This window comes from Struthio camelus, chromosome 10 (assembly GCF_040807025.1).
Source record: "Struthio camelus isolate bStrCam1 chromosome 10, bStrCam1.hap1, whole genome shotgun sequence".
NCBI lineage: Eukaryota > Metazoa > Chordata > Aves > Struthioniformes > Struthionidae > Struthio > Struthio camelus.
The window spans coordinates 12,297,090-12,320,723 of NC_090951.1; the positions used below are offsets into that span (position 1 = coordinate 12,297,090).

The 23,634-nt window shown below is 44.6% G+C and overlaps 2 long non-coding RNA genes across 7 annotated transcripts in view; one reads left to right on the forward strand and one right to left on the reverse strand.

Moving 5' to 3' along the window:
- The window catches only part of LOC104146377 (uncharacterized), a 34,680-nt gene extending 32,472 nt beyond the window's left edge, over positions 1-2,208 (forward strand). Inside the window, exon 14 of one of the 2 annotated variants that reach the window (XR_011143150.1) lies at positions 2,124-2,208. This is a non-coding gene — a long non-coding RNA (uncharacterized lncRNA). Of the gene's footprint in view, positions 1-2,083 lie in introns of both variants that reach the window. The other variant, XR_011143149.1, reaches the window with a different exon arrangement.
- A 2,484-nt stretch (positions 2,209-4,692) lies between these two features.
- LOC104146375 (uncharacterized) overlaps positions 4,693-23,634 on the reverse strand; it is a 196,306-nt gene continuing 177,364 nt past the window's right edge. For 4 of the 5 annotated variants that reach the window (XR_011143161.1, XR_694648.2, XR_694649.2 and 1 more), the window contains 3 exons: positions 14,837-23,619; positions 5,418-5,578; positions 4,693-4,821 (listed from right to left, as the gene is read on the reverse strand). This is a non-coding gene — a long non-coding RNA (uncharacterized lncRNA). The remainder of the gene's footprint in view (positions 4,822-5,417; positions 5,579-14,836; positions 23,620-23,634) is intronic. The other variant, XR_011143163.1, reaches the window with a different exon arrangement.

The following is a 23,634-nucleotide window of genomic DNA, read 5'->3' on the forward strand; positions in this document are numbered from 1 at the left end:
TCCGCCCGCACAAACACCTGTGCGAGCACACCGAGCACAGCAGATAAGGTTAAGAAGTCTTTCATAGGTAACTTCACAGTGGCAGGAAAAAAGTGACATCTGTTTTGTACTTATCACGTTGACTAGCTGTAATTATTACTGCTATTGTTAGAGCGCTATTGCAATATCACCTGAGGCAAGGAGGCCAGCACCAGCCCCGCTGTGTTCAGCACAAATCTGTCCAGACCCCTCCAAACACTTACAGTGCAGAACACTAGTGACCTGACGGTGGAGAAGAGGGCTAAAACCAAATGGATACAATTAGCTTAGGCACAACTTAGTCATCCTCTTCTTGGTATAATTATAAAATGGACAAAGGTAGTGCCAGCAAACCTCAAATGCCCTTCTAGCCATAATTAATTATATTGCATAATAGTGGTGTCAGTTTAAACATTGTTTAAAACCGATGCTTTGCTCAAAATTACTGTACAGCCACACTTACATCTTGCACAACAGCCTAATACACAGCAGTGTCTTGACTTCCATTTTCCATTTTACTCTGTCATCTGCGCATAGGAAAAGCTCTTGACGAAAGAGGAGTCAGTGGTACGGTGGTAAATAAAAGTGGAGAGGTTCATCTCTCTGCGGTACATAAGGAGCAGGTAAATACTAGAAATGCCCAGAGTAGAAGTGGGTACAAAGGGAGTGCCCTTTGCCTGCGTTTACCCTTGACTATCCCACTTAGAAGAGTTGCATAATTGATACAATTGAACCACATCAGGCCTTTATTTATAGAACATAATGAAATGGTTTTCAACATCCTGGATCACGCTACATGGGTGATTGCCATATATGCACCCAAGGAGAATAAATAAAAACATTTCCTTAAGGTATTATGTCTCTTCACCTTCTCTAGTTGCATCCAGGACTGTATTTTGAGACAAGGTCTATAACGACTGTACCGTGTAATCCTTTGGCACTGCTACACACGCTTCCTTCAAAGGACAACTTTGCTCCATAATGCTGGAGTTCAAAGTTTCCCTCGTAGCACATAAAGCATCGTATAGACTTGTTGAGCTTAGCAAGTGTATAACCACAGACTATGTAAGACAGATCCCTACATTGCTTTTACAGTTATTCTTTTTTCAAGCTCCATACCTTGTATTTGACATAATTCTGCATTGTCTAGAAAGCGTACAGGCTCAATCTCAAAAGAGGAAGGAAAAAAATACCAGCATCTGCTGTTTGCTGGTATTTGATGGAAGTGAGCCATGATACGGTCCTCAGACCTGCGGGCGCTCACGACAGAGCGCCCTCGCGGCGGCCGCCATCACCAGCCCTCCGCGGTGGCCGCCGCAGCAGCACATGCGCGAGCTGCTTCAGCTGGCACTGCCTTAGGATGAACGTTACACAAAGCAAAACAAAATGCTGCTCTTATATTATCTTTTTTGGTACACTTATTGGGAAAATACAGATAATTTATAAGTGTTTCTCCAGAGACATGGTTTGTCCATCTTTACATAATGCTCTACTATTCCTATTGCATCATTTGAGTTTGGCCTTTACTTACAATGCTACGTTGTTTTATGTATACACTTTATAATTAGAATTACTAATTGCAAGCTTGCTTGCTGCCTTTCGTTGATTCTTCCAGAGCATTACTTGCAAAAAGATCACAATTACTCAGTTCTTCTCAATTGCTCAGAGTGCGTTTTCACAACTTGAAAAGAAATCATGATGAGATTTTTAACTTACTCTATTTTTAAGTTTTAGGTTGTGCCCACCTGGTGTGCAGAAATGGTATCTTTTCAAAAGCAATTAAAGTTTTCATAATCCCCTTCCTCTGAATACAGCAATACTAATCACCACATCAGACATACTGAGGGAGTTCTGCCCTGGCTGTTATCGTAGATTTTAACCGTTTTTTGTTTTTTTTTTTAACAAGTAAAACTTCAGCCTGGACACATTGTCATATTCTTGATACATTTTGGAAACACAGTGCTGAAAAAAAATCCATATATGTTAATTGTTCTGCAAGAAAGAGCTAGTCATTTCCATATGCACGCTGCAAACTTAGACACAATGGTCCCATTTTTTTCTTTAGTTAATTCAACTCTGCTGAGGATTCAGTGGTGTTTTTACAGTGAGAAACTGGAGTAACGCAGCTGTGCATCAGGTTCATTGGCTCTGCAGCACACTGTCTACCGCGAGGATCCACCTACAGACACACCACTATCACAGTGCAAGGCTCCCAGCCTGCAGTCTGTTCTGGCTTGTCCGATCTCCATCAGAAAAGGATTGCCCAGGTTCAAAATTAAAGTGTGCGCCGACTGCCATTTCAGTCGGTGGCAATACTCATGTGAACAAGGTGAGCTGGTTTTGACTTTTCTAATTACAAATCACTCACAACAAAATAGCATAGCATAGGGTTACATTTTTTTAATTGACGATGTTTTCATTGCCTGTGGCTGCCACAGACAGACAGCAGCACCACTGCTGCTTTGGTGCATGAGTCGCCGGCCCGGCCACGCAGGCAGCACCCTGCGGGTGGCGACCCAGCGCGGCGGCGGACGTGCCACGCGGGGAAAGGGCCGGGCGCCCAGGGCTGTGGGCCCTCTCGCGCCCTTCAACACGCCGAAAGCTGGGGCAGCTCCAAGGCAGCACCGCTGAGTGACAGGGCTTGCACCAGAGGCTACAGCTGTTTCGCTGGTGGCCAGGAGCTCCACTTCACTACATAATGCTTCAGTAAACACTCAATGGCAAATAATGCTATTAAAAACAGTGTAATCAGCTTGTTGGGTTTTCTGCCTTCAGTGCGATCATTTCAAGATTTATTGTCTCTATTGAAATGGCCAAACAACCAATCTGCAATCTCCCCCTTCCCCTGTATGTCATTCCCAGTTTGTTCCCTCCCCAAAATCAGTATTAAAGGGCATCTCATATAAATCTACGTTTATCTAGTGCCAGCAGATTTAACCCTCTCCCACTTGCACAAAAGAGGTATATTTATATCTCACATACCCTGTGCTTCATCTGACTTAATTAAAAAATAGATCCCAGTTATACGATAGTCCAGACAGGATCAGCAGGAAACACAGCCAAACGTCTGTTGAGTTGACCAAGAGCCATTACAGAAGACATGAACAATCAACTATGCGCATACATTCATGTTGGCAGGGGGATGATTAAGGTGAGCTGCCTTTAGCCCATCGACAGGCCAGGAGCAGGGCACCAGCGCATGCCTAGCACGGGCAATATAACTTGGAAAGCTCTTTCGCTTCAGCTGCTCAGGTAACCGCACCGTCTTGGGCAGCATCTTTGTGGTCACAAGCCCTCAGTGCAGCTCTGCTCTCCGTTCCTGCCCAGGACTCACTGGGCCTGGCTCATGGCACCCTGAGGACCTCGGGTTGAACACGCCAGGTAGGAGAGGTGTCGTGGAGGCACAGGGGCCCCATCTGCACGGAGGCAGCTCCCCAGGGCCTCGTGGGACTCGCATGGTCTTTACCATCCCATTGAAGGCTTCGACTCCGGGTCCTTCACCTGCAATCCACCCAGCTCTCGAGAGGCGACGGTTGCTCCTGCTTGGCAGTGTTCAGGCAGGAGGAGCTGGTGGCACCAGACCAAGGTGACAAGTGAGTAACACCACAAAAAGCCCCCCATCACTGCCGATCATGGCAGAGTGGGAAGGGGGCCGTGGCCTGCGCGGTCCCGCTGTGGTCATGGCCTCCCTGGCGCAGTCCCGGCTGCCGGGGTGGGGAGGGAAGAAAAGCGTTGATGCCTTACAGAGCTGTCACAAGCAGACTGAAGGCGTCACTCTCCAGTGACACCCATTCTTTACCAGGGCTGAGCAGTAGTCACTTTAAAAGAGGTACGAGATGAACCCAGAAAAAAATGAAACATCGTGAGATAAAATAAGGAATGAGCCAAAAAGACAGAATCTTACAATACTACTAATGTAAACACTGGTCTGTTCAGAAATGTCAGCCTATATTTTTATCGTGTAGCAGGGAGAATGTTTTTGAGAACCTCTGCAGAGTCAAATGAATTCAAAAAACTTCGTACCAGGTGCAATCATTAGTCAGTAAATGAATTACACATAATTATCTGCTTTGTATTTAATTCACTTGGCTTCCAGTTTCTTACTCTTCATACAGTGAAACTCTCTATCTCTCTCACACAAACACACTCTCCATGGGCAAGGAGGTTTTGGAGGACTGCCATCGTCCTGACTCATGAATCAGACTCCATGATTTGAATGATATTTATCTAAGCCTGCAAACAAAGAAGATGGCTACGTGTCCAATGAGAGAATAATTATTGTTATTATGTTTATAGAGCAACAAAGTCAGGAGTTAGGACCCTGGGGGAAAGGAGGCAGGAAAGGAGAGCGGGGCAGAGGCAGCAAGCTGTAGGCACTGTTTTGGTGCATGCATGCACCCCGCAGTCGTGGAGCTCCCCACTCATGATTCACCTCTGCCAGGAATCGCCCAGCAGCCAAGGCGGGCTCAAGGCAGTGAGTGCCTGCTGCAGCAGCAGCCCTCCCTGGGAAACGCAAGACCACCTCCTGCCGCAGCTTTGGGACAGCAGTCTGTGAGATTCTTGGCCGTGGCCTGCCAAAGGGATTTGGGGTTGGCACAAAACACCCCAGACGGCTCCGCTGCTGGGAGGCTGAGGCCGGTGACACGCCGGTCCCAGAGCAAGTAAAGCCCATGGCTGTGTTTGGTTGGCACCACCGAGCCCGCAGCCGCCAGCTTCAAGGAACTCAGCTGTGTGCAGACGGTGTACGTCTTTTCTCATTCAGAAGCCAGCTGTATGCTTACATCTCCAATGGCTTTATTTTAACTAGAAAGATAAAAAGAAAAGAAAAGCAATAATTTCCATATGAGAAAAAGCCTCCTTTGCAAGTTATACAGCAGCTGCCACAGCAGGTCATTAGAAATAAACACGTTCCTGGGAACATCCCCCGGCCTCGTCCTGCTCTGGGATTTCAGTGCGTTCTTGGTGCAGGAGCCCCGCACAGCTGCCAGGGACAGCTCTGGGAGCCGTGACCATGGGAAGACCACGAGTGACCCAGGCTTGCTCTGGCTGGGTTTATGCTCTGTGTACTTCGAGTGAGTAGCGACAGAGGAGGCTCTACCTACTCTTTATTTGTAATGGGCAAAAAATTTGAGACAAACAGTAATTTGAGCCCAGTATTACTAAAATGCATCTGCCTCTCTAAAGCCTCATTTTGCCAGGGACTTGCAAGAATCCCCTGAACTTAGCGGTCATCCTGCACCACACCAGGAGTGCAGCATCACCCTTCAAACGTGCCACTGCTGCCAAGGCACGTGCCTGCACAGAATCGCCTCCTGTTCCTTGCCAGGCTTGCAGCTGGCAGGCCAGGTCTTACTCAGGTCAACATCAGTGCACATCTGTACAGCGGGATAAAGACTCACTGCTTTTCTTCAGCTTGCCACCATCAAGCATTGGCCTGCACCATCACAGCAATGGCTCTATCTGAGCCCTAGGAGAATGCCAGACTCTGGGAAGTAAGAGCTGCTTTGGTTTGTGGTTTAAGGACGCAGTCATCCATCCATGGTACAGGCACACGGCATTCCTGTTGAGAGAGATTTGGAAAAACTGTAAGATACCTCCATTAACTCAGCTTTAGGACTGGTAAAGTTTGAGACATCTTGCAACTATCTCTAATCACCTGTAGGTTAACAACACACAAAGTCAGGGAGACAGCAGGACAAACAGTCAAATAAAGAAGTTAACTGGAAATAACAATGAATATAGCAGGCCTACATGGGAGCAAGCCATCCTGTTATAGCTCATCCAAGACCAGTGTGAAACACTTCCAAATTTTGCCCTTGCTATTGGAAAGGAAGCAAAACCAATATAACCTGTATTATCATTGCTGCAGAAAATATCACTAAAAATGCAAGACAAATAAGTTGATGTCCCTTCCAAACAACCCACTTTTAGAAGCAAGTTTTGTCTTGCTGGGTGTTTTAACTGATGATTAAATCCATGTTAATATCCTAGGAAGAAACATGGAAAGGCTTAGAATAAGTAGGTATTGCCAACACAATCATATGCAACTGTATTTTGGATCACAAAGCATTCCTTTGGGGTTCTGCATTGCAAGTACTGACTTTTTAAAGCCATAGTAAATCTTCCTTACTTAATTCCCTTTTCAGAATAACTTAAATTTGCTGGAGAAGGTTGATGGAAAACATCTACGTGCCAACATTAACAGCCCAGAAAAAAAGAGTTTCATATGAAAGCAATCCAAAAGATTCCTGAGACAACACTGGCCACAACAAGAAAAAAATGAGGTTCTGGGGACCTAGCAACGCCGAGGAGCCCTTGACTTTCTCAATCTCACAAAATTGGTGCGTAGCCTTGAGAAAGCCTGTTTACCTGTCAGTGCTCCAGGTGCCTCCCTGTAACATCTGTATAAAACAGCTGCCTCCCCAGCAGGTTGTCAGAAGCAAAGGACATCGCACTGCTTACCCAAACTCAGAGCATTTCTTAGTCCCCATTTTGCTTTGAAGACTGCTGCTTCTAGAGTAGATTACTTTAGAATGGAAAAAGCACCTCTGTACCCTAAAACAAGTATGTTTGTTTATCAGGTTGCTTACTTACCAGCTGGGCTAATAAAAATATTACTCCTCCCCCAAAATTTGGTCTACAAGGCATTTTAAGATCCTTGAACAGAGGAGGTGAACAAAAACATGCAGTATGCTACCAGGTAGGTAGAGAAATAGCTCAGCACAAGACTTCCTCAAATTTTTTGAGTGTACAACACTTTTTGCATCTCTCTTTCTCTTCCTCCCAGATACACATACTTTATATGATTACTACAGGGGAAAAAATCAAAATGATAGTACCAAACTCATACAGAAAGCTCTCTCTTGTTCGCAGTCCCAGATGATAGATAATTCAGCGAACTATTGGACCAACCAGAACGTCACAAATACTTCTCTCTGAGCTGGCTGACAGAAAACAGTCAAAAAACAGGGCGATGAATTGCTTCTTCATTATAAATCCTTGAGTTCGGCACACCTGTTCCCAGCACACCTTGGGGCTCCTGCTGGGCATAATGTGCCTTTATTTTTTATTTTTTGTATTGCAACATGGATGGCAGCTGGCTTTGTACACGTGAGCTTGGTCATATTGTCACTTGCACCACAAGACCACAGAGCATTCATGCTCTTCACTGTCAAACCCAAGGAGGTTTCTAAACAATGTTGTTCTGCAATTGCCTGGTCTTACTAAGTGTATATGGCAAGGCTCGGGCACAGTGCGATGTAACACGGCTATGCAACCGGCATGTGTCCAAACGTCTTAGTGCATGGGCCAAGCAACTTCAAGGCTGTCTGCACCTGTCTGCAGAGCTGTACCCAATGCGAGCTTAAACTAATGGGGAGTCATTCAGGTATTTTTTCAGCACCGTACAAGAACTTAAAATCAGGGCTGTTTTCAGTGTGAATAATGTCATTTTGGTGCAAGATGAGTGTGCAAAAATACATTTCAAGTTCTGAGAGAGGCATTCTTCCCAGTTTACAAACTGTTCTATGTTAACAAGATAATAAACTGCAGTGTTTGACAAAAGAGCACAGATTTAGTAGCAGAGATTTGAGATGAACCTTACAGGTGCTGGACTTCTTGAATTATACCCATGCAGCTAGCCTTATATTTTACAGAATGATTAATAGCCTGTGCTTGTGGGGATTTTACAATTTTTTTCTAAAGATACTCAAGTAATTTAGCATAGGAATATTATTTACCAGCCCTGGGAAGATCACATTATTGGGCTGTGCTTATGTGTGCTTTGGAGGGCTAGAAGGGGACAGGGAGAAGGAATGGAAAGAACCACATCCTCCTCTGGATCACAAATCACGTCTGTTTGTACCTGAAAGATCATAAATTTATCTGTTTGCAGAGTACTGGCATGTAGCCTGGGAACTTCCATTAAAAGATGTAGCTCTGCTGCACTGCACCTCTCAGTGTCAAAGGTGGCATCTTTAGCATGCAAAGAAAAGCTTTAAGATCATGCTGATGGTAACAGAAAAAAAAAAAAAATTAATCTCTAGCCGTGTTCAGCATGCCTGTCCAGTCAGGTCGTCAGGGCACTCTCTCCCTAGATGTCACAGAGCGCTCTGGCTTCCCAGCTTTAATATTATTCCATATTTTCCTGTTGCACAAGACAATAAGTTCAAGCCTTGCTCTGGGACGAATGTATGAATTCATATTTTGGTGATGTGAAGCAATCTAACCCTGACCTTGCTGCAGTTCCAAATACACATAAAATGTCCTCTGAAGCCAGGGAGAATTTGGCTCTAAAAGCTAATAGCAGGACAGGTCATGTCCCTTATGTCCCTGCCTGTGTGCCTATGACTCCCTAACCTTCCTGGCCTCTTCTTGTTGGGTAGGGAGGAGAGCCATAACCTGGGCTCCCAGTTATGGGAGCTGTGGTGTGCCAGGGCTCTGTAAATTCATGAGAACAAACCCATCACAATAACCAGAGGGCACAGCAGTGAAATATCACCTTTTCTGCGGAGCCCATTTCTGCCCCCTCCCTTCTTCCAACCCATGCAGAAGCACTTTGCTTATAATGAATGAACTCCATTTACAACTGTTTTGCTTGACATATGGGTCCCAGATAAGGAGAAATAGCCAAAAGGAGGCAAATTTAACTCAATATGTGAAACTCCCCGCTGCAGTGGGTGTGGGTATATACTGGTGAGCACTTGGCTTTACAAGAGGGGAAGGATAAAAGCCCAGCTAAAGAGAGGAGAAAAGCTGAGCTGGGTGGGAGGAGCAGAGGAAGATTTTGTGTGCGCCTTGGAGGAAACAATGGGAGACAGGGAAGGAATTAGAAGAACCACATCCTCCTCTGCATTGAAACCCTGCAGTTTAAGTTACTCCCTCATGCTGGACCAACCCATGGTGTCCTGCTTCGAACACTGCTCCCCTGGGACTGCTGTGGTGAAGCTACATCCCATTAGATCTAGATCAGAGACCATTAGAGCAGCAGTTCTCTTAGCATTTGAGATCAAGCCTCCCTCCTTTCCAAAGCCAAGCCAAGCTTGGCCCCATGCAGCCAAGCCCACCCCAAAGCTACCTCCAAATCCTCTAGTTGGGACCTCTTTCCCTCCCACCCTGCTTCCCTGCAACTCCTCCTCGGAGAAGAGGTATGTAAAGAAGGGACAAAGGCGAGATGGCATTTCTTCGCATCATCTTGTACTTACGCCCTCTCCTTTAACCTCTGCCTCCTCCCCTAAGCTTCTTCAACCCGTTTAAGAACTGCTGCATGCCTAATAAATGGTAGTATCAGTGCACTTTCATCATTCTTGTATTCCATAATATAGTCATACTATTCATAATACTCACCCTTGTATACCCTTCGTATGTTCAAAGCATTTACAACCACTTACTGCTTATTTCTCCTAGAAGCAGTGCAAGGGAAGCAGAGATGCCAGCACGAGGATCCTCACTTAGCAGATGGATCCAACAATACAGAGAGGATAAGGGTTATCAGCAGCACCTTCTGCATCTGAGTGTCCAGCATGAGGTCTTTTGCTCTGGACAACCCAGAAATAGATGCATCCACAATCAATTGTTCTCTTCAAATAAAAAAAATGCCTGCAAGTGCTCATTTAGCAAGTCAGCTTAAGCTCTTTCAGTCATGTACAGTCAGCAAAAATGACTTTAAAAAAATGCATGTGTGTCTCTATGTGTGTGTATGTGTATGTATGTGTATATATATATATATATGTATATATATATATATACATACACACACATATCTTCATGAGATAGAATTGGGTTTGATTTTTCTTCAATAAGCTTTGACTGTGGTCAAAGTATCTATTTGAACGTCTGAGGTTCCCTTTTTGGAGGGGGAACTGTGAATACCCAATTTCACTGTCTCCAGAGACTGCAAAGGAGCCATACCCCTCCCTCCCTCCCAGCACCCATGAGTCTGCTGGGCTGGCATTCAGAGAGGCCCAAAACAACCTGAGCACCACCATCCTCTCAGCTCTCTGCAGGTCCTCCAGCTCTGAGGTCAGACCACAATAAACAGCACTGCTACTTAGAGAGCTTCTGTTGCTGCAAACAATGCCGATATGAGGGGACAGGTTGCACACTTGAAGTGCACAGAGTTCTTCAGGATCTATTTGTTCACTCCAGAGAGAAAGTGACTCATGAGAAACCTTAAGGTGGAGCACTCAAAACAAGGAGTGTATAAATGATTAGCAAGGGAAGGTCAGCACTAGTCCTTCAAGTCTGAGCATGTCCCATTGTTGACGGTACATAAATAATACTAGCTGGATGCCTGTGGTTGTAGAGCAGCTATCACACTTCTAGTCTCTTACAGGTCTCTGACTCACATGTTATCATTAATGAGGCTGATCTAAGTTTTCTTACAAAAAGGTAGCTAACGTACAGAAATAAGCTGGAAAAACGGGACTCACTTATTCAAAAGCCGCAATTTCAAGTCGAAGCTGCAGAAGTCAAGTTTTTGTTTTTGTTTTTAAAAAAGAAAAACCTTTACTACCTGGAAAGCTAAATGCAGGGATGGAAGGAAGATGGACCTGAATTTTACTTGCCCTCATGCAACAAAGCAATTAATCATCTTGTCAGATAAAAATCTGACTGCAGAGTCTTTATTAGCACATGAGTGCAACCGAAAGAAAGAACAGTGCCTGTTTTTTCAGACTGCAGCTGGAGTTCAGAGCATTTGCAGATAGGAAAAAATCATCAGTTGACCTCTTTAGTGAGCTAGAATGGTTGGTGATTCACTCAGAGATATGTGGCAAGAACCATGGGATCTTCTTTTCTCTAAGATAAACTCTTCTATATACTTGATTTTACAGAAAACACTCTGCAGATAACACACTTAAGTACACTAAATGTGTTGATTGTACACTTCTGATACTGGTGACCTTGCAAGCTCTAGCATACAACTACAGAGTATAGCTGTTCAAAGAATGTAGGTTCTAGTATTTTCAGCTATATCAACTTTATATTACTGTGAAGGAATCTAGGCCATTGCTGTACTTTATTATCCAGCTAAAACTGCTCTTACACATCTCTGGTGTAAAAATCTTTTGTAGAGCTACTGAATACCTTTCCCACTGGTACTAAGCTTTTCTTCAGATATTCTACCAAATTACTTATCAAGGATCGAAATGTGATCTAGCTTGACCAGAGCTGCCTCACAGATACTGGGCAAATCCTGAAAGATGCTGAAGCTTTTGTGGAACATGAAGGTATATGATGATATACCTTTATTTGGTCTTATGCTAACACATACTTAAGTCATTGTACAGAGATCTGCACCAGACTGCACAGTATCTAGCTGAAAAAGTAATTTTTCAGCATGTTTGCACTTGGAAATTGAAGAGCACCATCCTATGCAACCCTGCAGTTACAAGCAAGGAAGAGCTGTACATATGCATCCAACAGACAACATACTCTTTGGTCTGCCCTTTCTCAGGAAGCTTCTCCCATGTGTTTTTATTTCACCTATGCTCAATCCAAGACACTTTGAGTCCTACATCCAAGAAGATATTTGGCTGAAAGGAGGGCACATCTAACACTGATGCAGTGAAGACACATTAGTGGGTCACCACACAGATGCTAAGCCAAGGCCAAGAGTCTTCGGTGAGCTGTGGTGGATAAGGTGGACGGGGCAACCTGGGGTGGTGCCCTGAAGAGACCAGGCAGTGCTGGGCGCTCTCCCAGGAAGGGGTATCACCAGTGCTTGTGAGCAATGACACCAGAACGGGCTGCTACAGCTGAACAAAACTATCATGGCCATGTAAAAAGCGACATCCAACAGTCACAAGTAGTAGCTGTCCCAATTGTTCCTCCATCCAAATCTGGACCCACAGAAATACAGGCTCCAAGTGCCAATGTTCAGGCACCATGCTGCCCCTAGAAAGAAAAGGCTAAAGGCCCAAGGGAACCAAGGTGGCTGCCCACAGTAGGTCTGCACCCCTGGATGGAGGGGACTGGCCAGAATGGGGCTGTGCTGAGCATAAAAGTGTCTGTGGCTAAACGGCTCCTGTCTCAGCTGGAACTGGGCAGGTGACAAGGGGGTGAAGCCACTACAAACCTGCATGTTTGCTGGTGCCGTCCCTGCCTCTCCTCGTTTGCCGGCAGAAGGAGGCAGGCAAGGTGACGCTCCTGCCCTCTGACTCTTTTGGCAGGAGGCAAGAAGGACATAGTCCCTGCGCATTCAGGTAAGGAGGTTATTTGGCCATGTTTTCGTATGCACATGCTTTCCAGTCTCAGGGCCTCCTGACTTAACCAGCATTTCCTTTCCAGCCTCCACTTTCTGTCTGGGGTAATTCTCTGCTCCTCTGGCAATAATACAGGGCTGGTGATTTATTGATTGCAGAATAAAAACACAATTTTGAATTTTAATAATTACAGTTAGCATTGTGAAGAACTGTACTCAGGCTCAGTGAAATCATTTTGCTTTTTTTTTGTTTACATGCATCTATAGCTATGTGCATCTTGACTTAACATGATATATTTGTGGATGTGGTCCATACACCTCTTTGATTTGAGAATCTTAAAATATTTTATAAATAAATAGCAACTGCGGAATAGAGAATCTTTACTCTGAATTGTTTTTACCACCCAGGATAACTGAGATGCAGGGGATGTATACATCTTCTTCAGGGTCCCTGTATCAGACAGGCATCCCAATAATTCTCATGCCGAGCTAGCTGAGGAAAGAGATGAATATCTTGCTTTGGTAAATGGATGCCAACTTCTTGCCTGTCAGACAAGTTTAACTAACACTTGACATTGTCTGGCTTGGGGATTTTTTTTTTTTTGCTTTGTGATCAACAAAAATAATAAAAGGATCTTTGAAAAATAACAGAAAAGATATTTGAAAAATGCCAGTCATTGTACAAACAACAATAGGTGAAGTTGGGAGATAGAATTTGTTTTATTTGCATACGTGGGGAGTGGCAGAAGGAAGCAGCACCACTGAATGGCCATGCTATCATCTTCAAGTTATAAGATCCTCTACTAAGCTATTTCATTTTAAGAAATGCTACATGCTAGGTTTTTTCCCAGCCATATCTTCTTTCAGTATGTCACCTGCACATTCACTTGTGCAGCAATACAGTTAGGGGAACGAGCAAAAACCTAATTGCCTTATTTAGATAGTTGAACTTATGAAAAGCACAAAGCCTAACCTGATTTGTAAGTGCTGCGTATGGACTAGGCCCACATATGTGCATATTGCTTAGAACTGTATTTTTCTTCTGTGCTTCTGCAAACACAGTGAGTGTTGACTTCATGGGCATGCAGTTTACTTATGCAGAAATAAAGTAATGAAATGCAGTCTCTTGTCTGTTTTCCTCTTTAAAAGGTGCTACAGAGTGCTGCCACTTTCAAAGCAATTGTCAGTGCAACTGTGTCTGCATCCTTTTGTGCACAACAACGGGATGAGACAAGACAGATTAAAAGCTACAAGCAAATCAGAGGTTTGGCAGCCACTTCAGATCACAGAAGAATGTCTTGACCCACATATTCATTTAAATGAATAAATAAGCAAATTAACTACCTAGTACTATCCTTCTTTGTCAGCCTGATCATTGTGCCTATGTAAAGTATATGAATGCCTTTTTACACAGAGCAGAAAAGTGTTTGAGAGACGAGACTGGTGACTCACAGTTGCTTTGCAACGAACTATGTTGAAAAAGGATGTTTAAACCAGCAAGCTCAGAATTGCTCTCCCTTCATTACATAGGCACACAGCTATGACTGGGAGCATAAACCAATTCTCAGAGAAATTCCTAACAAAATCCACATGTTTGTTTCTTTCCAGAGACATGAGGACTAACCCCCAAAGCTCACCAAGCTGCTTTATTCTGTTCCCTTTGACATTCTCTAGTATCTCCGGGCCTGAGTCAAAGCCGCAGATGTCCACTCGAGACTTCTGTGGGGCTTGGATGGGGCCTGCTTGTTACCAGACTTTGGTGCTGAGCTTAGTCGATCATCTGGTCCCTCAGGCTCTCTGGAAGAGGGAATAGCAGACCCCAAAAAATGTGAGGGAAGAATTCAGATTAAAGCTTTCTGGGACAGGTTTCAGTACATTTTTTGAAATAACTAGTCTGGCTTCAAAATCCAAATAAAGGAGTGATGTCTTGGCATGGTTTCCCAATGTGTGTTTGATCTGCACCAAGCGCAACAAAGCAGGAGGCTTTAAGCAGCGTCACTGATTTAATAACAATTAAAAATAGAACTGTGGTTGGATTTGATATTTCACCACATTTCTTGCTCTACCAACTTTGCTGATATACATTACTGTTCCATTTTTCTGAGAAAATAGGAAATATGACCATATCTCAAAGGTGTGACTTCATGCTTGGATCTGCAGCCCTCTGAGCAGCTGTCTTCACAGACATCTCAGGCATAAATCTTCTGTCATCTTGAATGGCACAAAAAGCATCACAGTCATTCCCAGGCTTGCTAGCAAAGCCTCAGCAAACTCACGCTATGCATTTGGGTCCTGATCCAGGATGCATCATAGCTAAACATTTCTCCCTGCAGAGCAGCAGCCTCTGTTCTATTCTCCCATTACCTGTGTTCCCTCCTAATCTGTGCAAAAAAGGTGAAGCACAAAGGGGAAAAAGTCAATGAATGGTCCGTTTATTCAGCAAGACCCTCCACACAAGATGAAATAGCACATGGCACTCAGGATAACATCAGAACACAGCTATGCTTAAACATGGTGAATCTTGGTGGGTTTTGAAACTAAAGAAGTAAAATCAGGAACTAACACAAATTAGGGGAATAAGGTACAGTTTAATAACCACAATAAACAGCTACCGACCGTGTGATAGTGCAGAGGATAAAGCCATGGACTTCGCAGAGCCTGCTGGGAGCATTCAGTGCTGTCTTCTCAGGTGAGCAAGCAGGAGGGCTACTTCGCTTCAGCAGGAAAACAGGGGAACTCCTTTATTCAGACGTAAGGAGGAAACGTCTTCTGCTGAAGATAAACCAGAGCAAACACAGCAGCCTGCCCCTATGCCCCAGCATGTAAGCCTGCAGCCATGAAGAAGGTGCACCCCAGCACAGGCCCCCAAACCTCTGCATCAATTTGCAGGATCAACTGGCCGTTTGCAGACACGCTCTGCCGTCAACTGGCCAGCGGGATCAGCTGGCCCTTTGCAGACACGCTCTGCCATCAGGCTTTCACCATTGCTCCTGAAGGGCTGTTGCAGCTTGACGGGAAGAGGAGGATTTCAGAAAATCACATTTTTAGGCTATCACATTATTATGGGTGACAATTTTCATCATCCGTTTAAAAGGATGGTTCAGTGCCCCTTTGAGGATTTTAGTGTATCTTGTTTTTGCTGTCTGGACTGAATAGACTACAAACATGGATTTGAAAAATAAAGAGCTTGTTAACACTCTGCAACTTTAAGAGAAAAGTACACGCATCTTCCCTGTGGGATTTTCATTTCTCAGATCGAATCCCCACGTAGCAGGGGAGCCATCAATGGCTGTAATGCAGAGTACAGCACAGCGAGATTTTTCATTCACACAAACCCCTTTACTCACAGATTTTTTTTTTTTGAAATGCAGGTAAACACTTAACAAAACTGTAGCTGGATAAAGTGAGACTCTGAGAAATAAAATCACTTGAAAGTGTGGCTGCCTGAGTGAAATACTGATATCAACATCCTATTGCCTGAAGCAGACCCAAGTATTAACTGCAGGACAGGAGTTAGCACCAGAGGGCTCAGCTCACTGCTGTGACTCCCAACGCCAATAGACATTTCCAGGGTGTATGAATGTATTGGATGAGTTCTTAATTTAAAGAGCAATAAAGCTTTTGTCATTCAACCCCTAACTAGTGATTCTCCATCCCTACGTATTGATGACTAACCTGCTGTGTTTCTTATCCTCATTAGGCTCCTGTTTGGTGGTTTTCTGTTTTGTTTAGCAAACTCAGATCTGCTAAGCATTCCAATAGCACTTTTCTTTTCCAATCTCAGTATCATTTTGTACTGCAACGCTTCAGTGCCACTTAATACTGCGATGAGAAATATCACATTTACAGCAACGTATATTGCTTGTGTTCTTCTTCACTGCAACAATGAGTCATTATTCAGAGTATGTTTATGTAATATCATAAATACCAATCTCTGGTATTTATGCAGCATAGTATTTACTTGGGCAAGTTGCCACATGCACAAAAGAAGTAAACAAAGAGCCATTCTTTAGAGGGTTAAAAAAGTCTTAAAATGAATCCAATTTTCCTTCATAAGGCACTCCTTGTTATTTTACCTAAAGTGGCTCTTTAAGATATACAGTATGATAAAACACACAATTCCTGGGAGACGTAATTATGGTTCCTAAGAGACTGGTGAATAAACAATCAGGAATAGAGTGTTTGTTTTCCCTAGCTTTTTCTTAACTATTAATGGAAGGCATTTAAAAAAATGAGGAGGAATGTGTTGGGTTGATAAATGGCAAGAAAAGTTGAGGAGCGCACTTCACTGAACACACAGGGCTTCTGCCTAAAAGCAGTACTATTTTATTGGATTGCAAATAATCCTGTTTTGTGAATACATTTGCGGTGGGTGTAAATACCACAGTGAACTCTTTGTGTGTTATATTTACTTTACTGCGTACATCAACAGCACTACGCATGTTCCAAAGCAAAGAGCTCGCCTTGTCTCACATTACCTTTAAGGATTAACACAAACTACTTCCTTCAAATCAAGGTGACAAAACCTTCTGCATAGTACAAAATGCGCTATCTGACACAAATTCCTCAGGGACTGCAGTGGGACCCCGTCGGTATGGCACAGAGCAATCACAAATATTTTTCCAGCAAACCAAGGACACTGCAGTCAACACTACACACGTGAAGGAAACCCTTTTGCACCCTGCAAGAATGCAGCTGAGCTGGGACAGGGACTAATAATACTGGTCTCCGTAATGTCGCTCAAGTGATCAGTCACCTAAAAACAGGCTCCCAGAGCCACCAGTCACTTCTCCACATCAGTTCTCCCTCCTGCTAATCAGGCTGATGAAAAGTCGGCTATTCTGGCTCATGGTGTGAATCTTTCATTTGCTGTCATCTGTACTACTTAAGCGAGCGAGGGCCGTGGTAGTGGGAGCACAGCTTCCCACCGCAGGGCCTCGATGTGCACTGGCACCTGTCACTGCAGGGTTTAACCTCATGAATATAATGACCAGGTCATCATAGTTTAGCAGATGCAAACGTTGACCTCATATTCCTCCTGTGGCAAGAAGGTGTCAGAGCAATATATCACACTGCCATAGTTAATACTCATTTATGATCTACTCACTTCCTTCAAAAATAAAATAGCAAAAGTCATGATAAAGTCTATTTTGCACCAGAAGCATTGAAATACATGCTGATGCCATTAAGCAGTCTGAAGATCACTCCGCTCATGAGTTATGGGCTATTGCCTAACTGATGGGTGATATTTTGTCTCTTTCTCTCTGTGTCCTGCACATACAGATTTCACCAATATGGTTATAAGAGAAATATATGCACCAGATGAATCTGGTCAAGCTAGTACTTGTTCCTGTCTTAAGGATTTATTAGTGAAGTGAATAAACATGCTTGTTGTGGTAATTAACCCCATGTAAATCACAAACCCTGCCTTTATAGGGTTTTGTTTGTGCCGCTGTCATTAAGAGTCATTCAGTGTTTCCAAACTGAAAGGAGGCCCGAGGTGAAACTACAGCAAGGGAAGGGGAAAGACACGCAAAATGCAGAGAAGGAGGCTCCGAGCAGGGGGAACGCAGTGGCAAAGCCAGCCCCTGTCATTGCTCCATCTCCTTCAGGGTCCAGAAAATAGTGACAATAAAAATAGAAAGATAGTGACAATAAAAATAGGTGAATCCTAGAATCTTTGGGCAGTTTCAGTTTGGTAACAAACTTTTTTAATCTAAATAAATAAAATAAAATAAAATTTACTTCCATCCTCTTAGCCTGTTCGTGCCGAGGCCCATCCCCCTTGCCGAGCTGAACAGACCCCAGAGCTCGGCTGGCCCTTAGCTGCCCTCACCTGCGCGTGGAGCATGTGGGACTCAGCCTCGATGCTGCAAGGCAGCCTAATGAGGAACTAATTGTTTGTATGATGCTGGTTAGCAGCTCCTCGGCCTCTGGACAGTCCCTTCCAGTCTACTGAAACCAGTAGGACCCTTCTAAATGATTTGCAACAGGCATTGGATCAAATTTAGTATTCCCAGAACAGATACATCCTGGCAGTGCTAGTTCAGCCCACACGCTTCACAAATGCACCCTTATCTCTTCCTTAGCATGTAAGAAAGGTGATTCTTTGGGTCCATCCAGCCATGTTTTCTTCTTTCATTTAATGCCATCTGTAACGGAAACCTACGTCTAACAGGAAATGCCTTCTGTCCTGTAGCAAACAAAGCCTTCCAACTAATTTGCAGCAGTGTGATGCCTTCTAAGAAAGTCTGAATTGACACTATGCTGCTGACTGAGTGGATACTTCAATAACTTGCTAGACCTCTTGCTGACATCTGCTATATAAAGCATGCAAAAGATTATGGTTAAGTAATAGCCGCATGAAACAAGATAGTTTCTGTGCACACGTTCTGATCACTTCGGTAAGGAATGGAATCATTCAACAATACCTTTCACTTCAGGACACTTCTTACTGGAGGATGTTTAATTAACTAATAACCCAGGATTGATTGCTTTCTCTAGCCACCCAGTCAGGAATATGCTAGAGAATCAGAAATACAAGCTCTTCATAGGTCACTACTGCTTGGGAGACAACCGGACTTGTCCTCTCACATTATGAACCCATCCTCTCTTATAGCTACACTAAAGAGAAAACGATCACCCAACAAACACAGAACAACACAGCAAAATTGAAAACACATTTGGCAATTTGCATACCTTGCATGCCACAGAACACCCCCAAATCCTGGTGGAAATGTGCATAATGTGCCAGACATCTTGAACCCAGGAACTCCCCTCCCCATAATCCCTCGGGACCAAAAAGTTTCTGATTGTACTCCAGCTTCCCCATAAAAGCTTCATTGTTACTGCAGCCCAGCCTTTACCAGGAGTCATGGCATTGGGCCACAGCCTCCAGGGACACTCTCAAGCTGCACAAAACAAGTTTTTCCAAACAGTTTAAGTATTTCCCAGCCCAAACTCTCACATTCTAGTTGTTTGTGCAGGGACAGTAACCCACCAAGTCCTGCCTAAAATACTGGTTGTTTAAACTCCACAGAGACATTTTTACTAACATTCCTTACTGCTGTAACCTCTTGACCATTTAAAACTACTATTAACGGGCAGACTCCATAGGCCTAATGTCAAGGAGTCATCTCCGCTGCAAAAAAGCAGCAGTCAGACAATAGATACATAATTGCTGCTTCCTTTGGACCACTATTTCAGTCGGTAATTTCTTAGTTTAACTGTAGTTTGCAGCAGTACATGAGATACACACAGGGTCAACCGAATAGCTCTTAGTTGCGATAATGTTTCAGGATGAAAACTCAAAAATGTGTTAGGTGAAAGCGCCGGGGCTCAATTGGACTTGGTGCGATGGGCACTGGAGGAGATGCATCTCTTGGAAGGGCCTGGGCCAGGCTACAGGCAACGGTAGCCAAAGGTGCAAGCTCAGCGCATAGCTCCCTTGCTTGGTACCCCTGAGAACCGCAAAAACATGGGAAGGTTTTCACATTTTCTGAGAGTAGGCATCTAAGCTCCTGGGCAGAGAGTTCACTCTCTTTACTAAGCAGGCAGCACCCCAACAGAAAAAGGCCATTGCTTGTTGCACTTAAACTTCTTGTCTGGAAGCAGGGGGGAATCCGGTGTTTTGTCAAGGGCACACACAGGCTGGATGCAGGAAAACAATGGCAGCAAGTAGAAGCTGGAAAAATATCACCAGGCCACTCTGCTGCTGCCATTACAGGCTCTGAAAGGGTTTTACTCTTATTCACCGTACATTTGCAAGGGGACACTGCAGACACATATTTCATGGTAGATGGCTTGGCCTCCTCTGTCTCCACCACTAAGAGCGAGAGTCTCCCCCTCTCTGACAGGCTTCTGCCAGCTTCTTCAATATGCTTTATATGAACACCAGCGTATCAGGATCTCTTTGCTCACAGTGAAGCCCAAAATACCCTGCCTTCAGGGATTTGATGAGAGCGGCAACTTCCCACAGCGGCAAGCTGCAGCCGCTTGGCTGACTAGTGGCAACGTTGGCAACGTTGGGCAATGCAAGAACACTCGCACCAGCCCTGGCAGGACGCTGCTGAATGGCCAAGCTGCACCTTACCCCTACAAGGCAGCAGCCCCCAGCCCCACATACATAACAGTCGATCCCCACTGATATTGTACACCTTCTCCTCTCTCTAGCCTTGATTAAACTATTATGGCACTCATTTGCTAAATTAGCACTAAGTAATGAAGCATTAATTAACAAAAGGGCTGACTATAATTCATGGCTTCTGCTCATAATGGACTTCTTTCTCACCGCTTACGAGGCACCTACGTCTCTGCCCTACTCCAAGAACGCTGAAGCAATTCAAAGTCACATGCGCAGGTCGGAGGAACGCTCCAGTCACGCTGGCTCTGCTTCGCTGAGTGGCTCATAGGAGAAAAATAACACCAATTTGAGTCACCACTTAGCACCATCAAGTGTTTGGTAGTTTTTAGTACACAGCCCTTCAGAAGGTGGCTTTTAAATGGCTTGCTCTGTAAAGACGATAAAACAAACAGAATTGGAGCTAAAGAGGCAATTTTGGAGTGCTCAGCACCAGGCTAGCCTCTGCCAGGGCATCAAGGCAAGTCCTTAATGAGCCGCTTTGGGCAGGCGAGTGCCAAGTGGGCAAAACCTTTTTACAGGTGTCTAAATACACACTGTTATTTGAAGAAATGAAAGGCTTTAAAATGCGCTCATAAATTCAGTCGGGGGCCTGTGTTTAAGGGTCCTCAGCCATTGAATCTTTATTCCTACGGACAGCAATTTTTGGACAGGGATCTAGACACTCAGACAAGGTAGCTGCCCTCCCAGCACACTGCCAAGCTTTTCACTTTGTGACGGTGGCAGAGTTCTCTCCTGTTGGGTAGTTTTTGAAAAAAAGCGTATAACGCAGCAGCATCTAATACCTTGGTAAGACCCTTTGGCTCAGCTTGGTCTAATTTGCTAACACAAGCACCATAATTACAGGGCTTGTGTTTATCTCAAGAGTTCCTCGTACATGTAATAGGAGAGGATAATTCATTAGGAGCCCATCAGGGAAGACCAGCCCTGAACTGTCCAAGCCAGGCACAGAGGCTTTCACACACGTTGGAAGTGCTCCAAAAGCCTTTGGAAACCCGGTGCAGGGCAAACTTGACTCCTGGCAAGGTTGTGATGTTCCACCGTGCACCTCGCTCTTTTCAGCCTTACCTGGGTCTGCTGGCGAGGAGAAAGAGGAGGCTCAGGTAAACTCCCTCATGAGGTTACTCAGTGACACTACAGCCCTGAGATGCAGCCCTTCTTCCTTGCCTTCCCCTAGCTGGCAAAACCTTGATAAGCTTGAAAGCATCAACCTGGAAGGGACTTGCTGGGTAAGCCAGGCTGGAGAGCGCTCCTGAGGGATGGTCACCTCAGACCAACCCAAGCATTTGCTGCGGCAGCACACAACACAAGGAAGGAGACTCACCTGTGAGTGCAGTTGTTTGCACAAGGGTTCTTGCCAATGTAATTGCATTGCTCAAAAGCACACTGCCTTTCTCCTTCCTGACCAGTATAGCTATGCCCACAACATTTTTAAGTGGAAATCGAGCCCAAGTCTCAGAGTCGGACCTTCATGTGCCAAATAGCACCATCTTGTATTGTCTAGTAAGCTGTATCTTGCATCTCCCATCTCATAGGCTGAGCCTCATAAAAGGTTACTTGATGCAGTATGAGCTGTTGACTGTGTAATGAGCAACCCTGCAGAGCAGGAGTCTCTCCTGGCTGTGGCCTCCGCAGGGGCTGATGCCTTGATCTTACTTCGTGATATTTGCTGAAGCTCTGCACTGAAATTGTCCTTGCTCCAGGTTCAGCAACACTCTCTGCTTTTAAACACTGATTACAGCTGTTCTGGATGCTTTGAGACAGCAACAAACCAACAAAGAACAGCTGATACAATTAACTGATTGGAAAAGTAAGTTCATGGCATTTGGGGGGGCTTGAAATATATCTCATGTTAATGCAAACATACTATGAGAATTCCACTAAGTCTATTTCCAAAACTGTTTTATATCTGATATAATAGTACTATGGAGCTGCACCACACAATTACATCTGAGCAGGCTATGAAGGTAAGTGAGATATTGTGCAAAGCCCTGAGGGCTCTGCACCCAGGGGGCTTGTTTTTCAACATGCACTGCAATGTCTTCTCTTTGCAGTACAGTGAATTCCTGGCCTTAAAGTGGGGCTATTGAGTGTGGGAACAAAGTGATGGCAACAGCTCTGCAGTGGTTACCATCAATGGGGAAATGGGAGGGTGGCAGTGCTACCAGGAAGGTTGGTGCCTCTTTCTTGACTGTTTTATGGGGTTTCTGACAATTGTTTAAGATATTTAATTTATAAATGTCCCAAGTGACATTTTTACTTCCCAGAGGACTGAAACATTTGAGCTCTTGCACTGAATTGCTGGCTCTGTTGAAGACCAAACCATGCAGCTGCCTGGGACGTAATGTTAACATGCAAGGATGGACACGGCTGTCAAGTGCGGGCCCTGGCGATGAGGCCTGCCTACGTGCACCCGATGAAAGATCACAGCCACGGCAGCTGGCAGGAGCCTTGCCACTGAAGTGCATACAATCACAACTGCTCTCACTAAAGCTACATTTGGCCTTTTATCTGACCTCCTTTGATCTTTTCCATAACCTCTGGCAGGTCTTCAGTGCATTCAGTTCTTTATATTAAAGCAATCTATCCCACATGCAACCAATTAGTTTTAGACATATTTTGGTGACCGTAATATTGTACAGACGTTTTACCAAGTTTTCAACAAGAGAGGGTGGCTCCGACATGTCACTTTCTAGTGGGGAGCATGCTGACTGCAGTTCAGAAATATCCCAAGGAGAAAAACATAGTCCAGAATTACACTCTGAGCCCAAATGTCCCACTTGCAGACAACAGTCTGCCTTTGTGTACATACAATAGGGACCCAAACACTCTCCGCCTTAGCGTGCACAGCACGCAAGGGAAGAATCTCACTAGACCTGTGTGACCAGGTCTGTCATCCAATAACCTGATCACCTACTGCTGTCATTGCCCATGACACGCACCAAATGCACTTTGTGTACCAGAGACAAAAAGGCAATGGCTCCTGCGAAGTCCTTTAGCTCCATCCATTTTGTCCGGGTCCCTGTGGAGGGACGGGAGTACAGCAGTTCAGTCAGTACAAATGGGTACTTGCCTTCGCACTGAACGCGGTTCGATCCCCTTTGCTTCTCTCTCCCCTGCTGCTGTACTGATGCATCGCAGTTGGGCTTTGGCCAACGTTTATTGTATCATTTAAAGCTCCTCTTTGGGAAATCTTCAGTTAGGGCCACATCTTCCTTCTGTTCATGGTGTGAAGCCCCTGTTGATCTGCATTACTGACCTAGACAAAGATAGA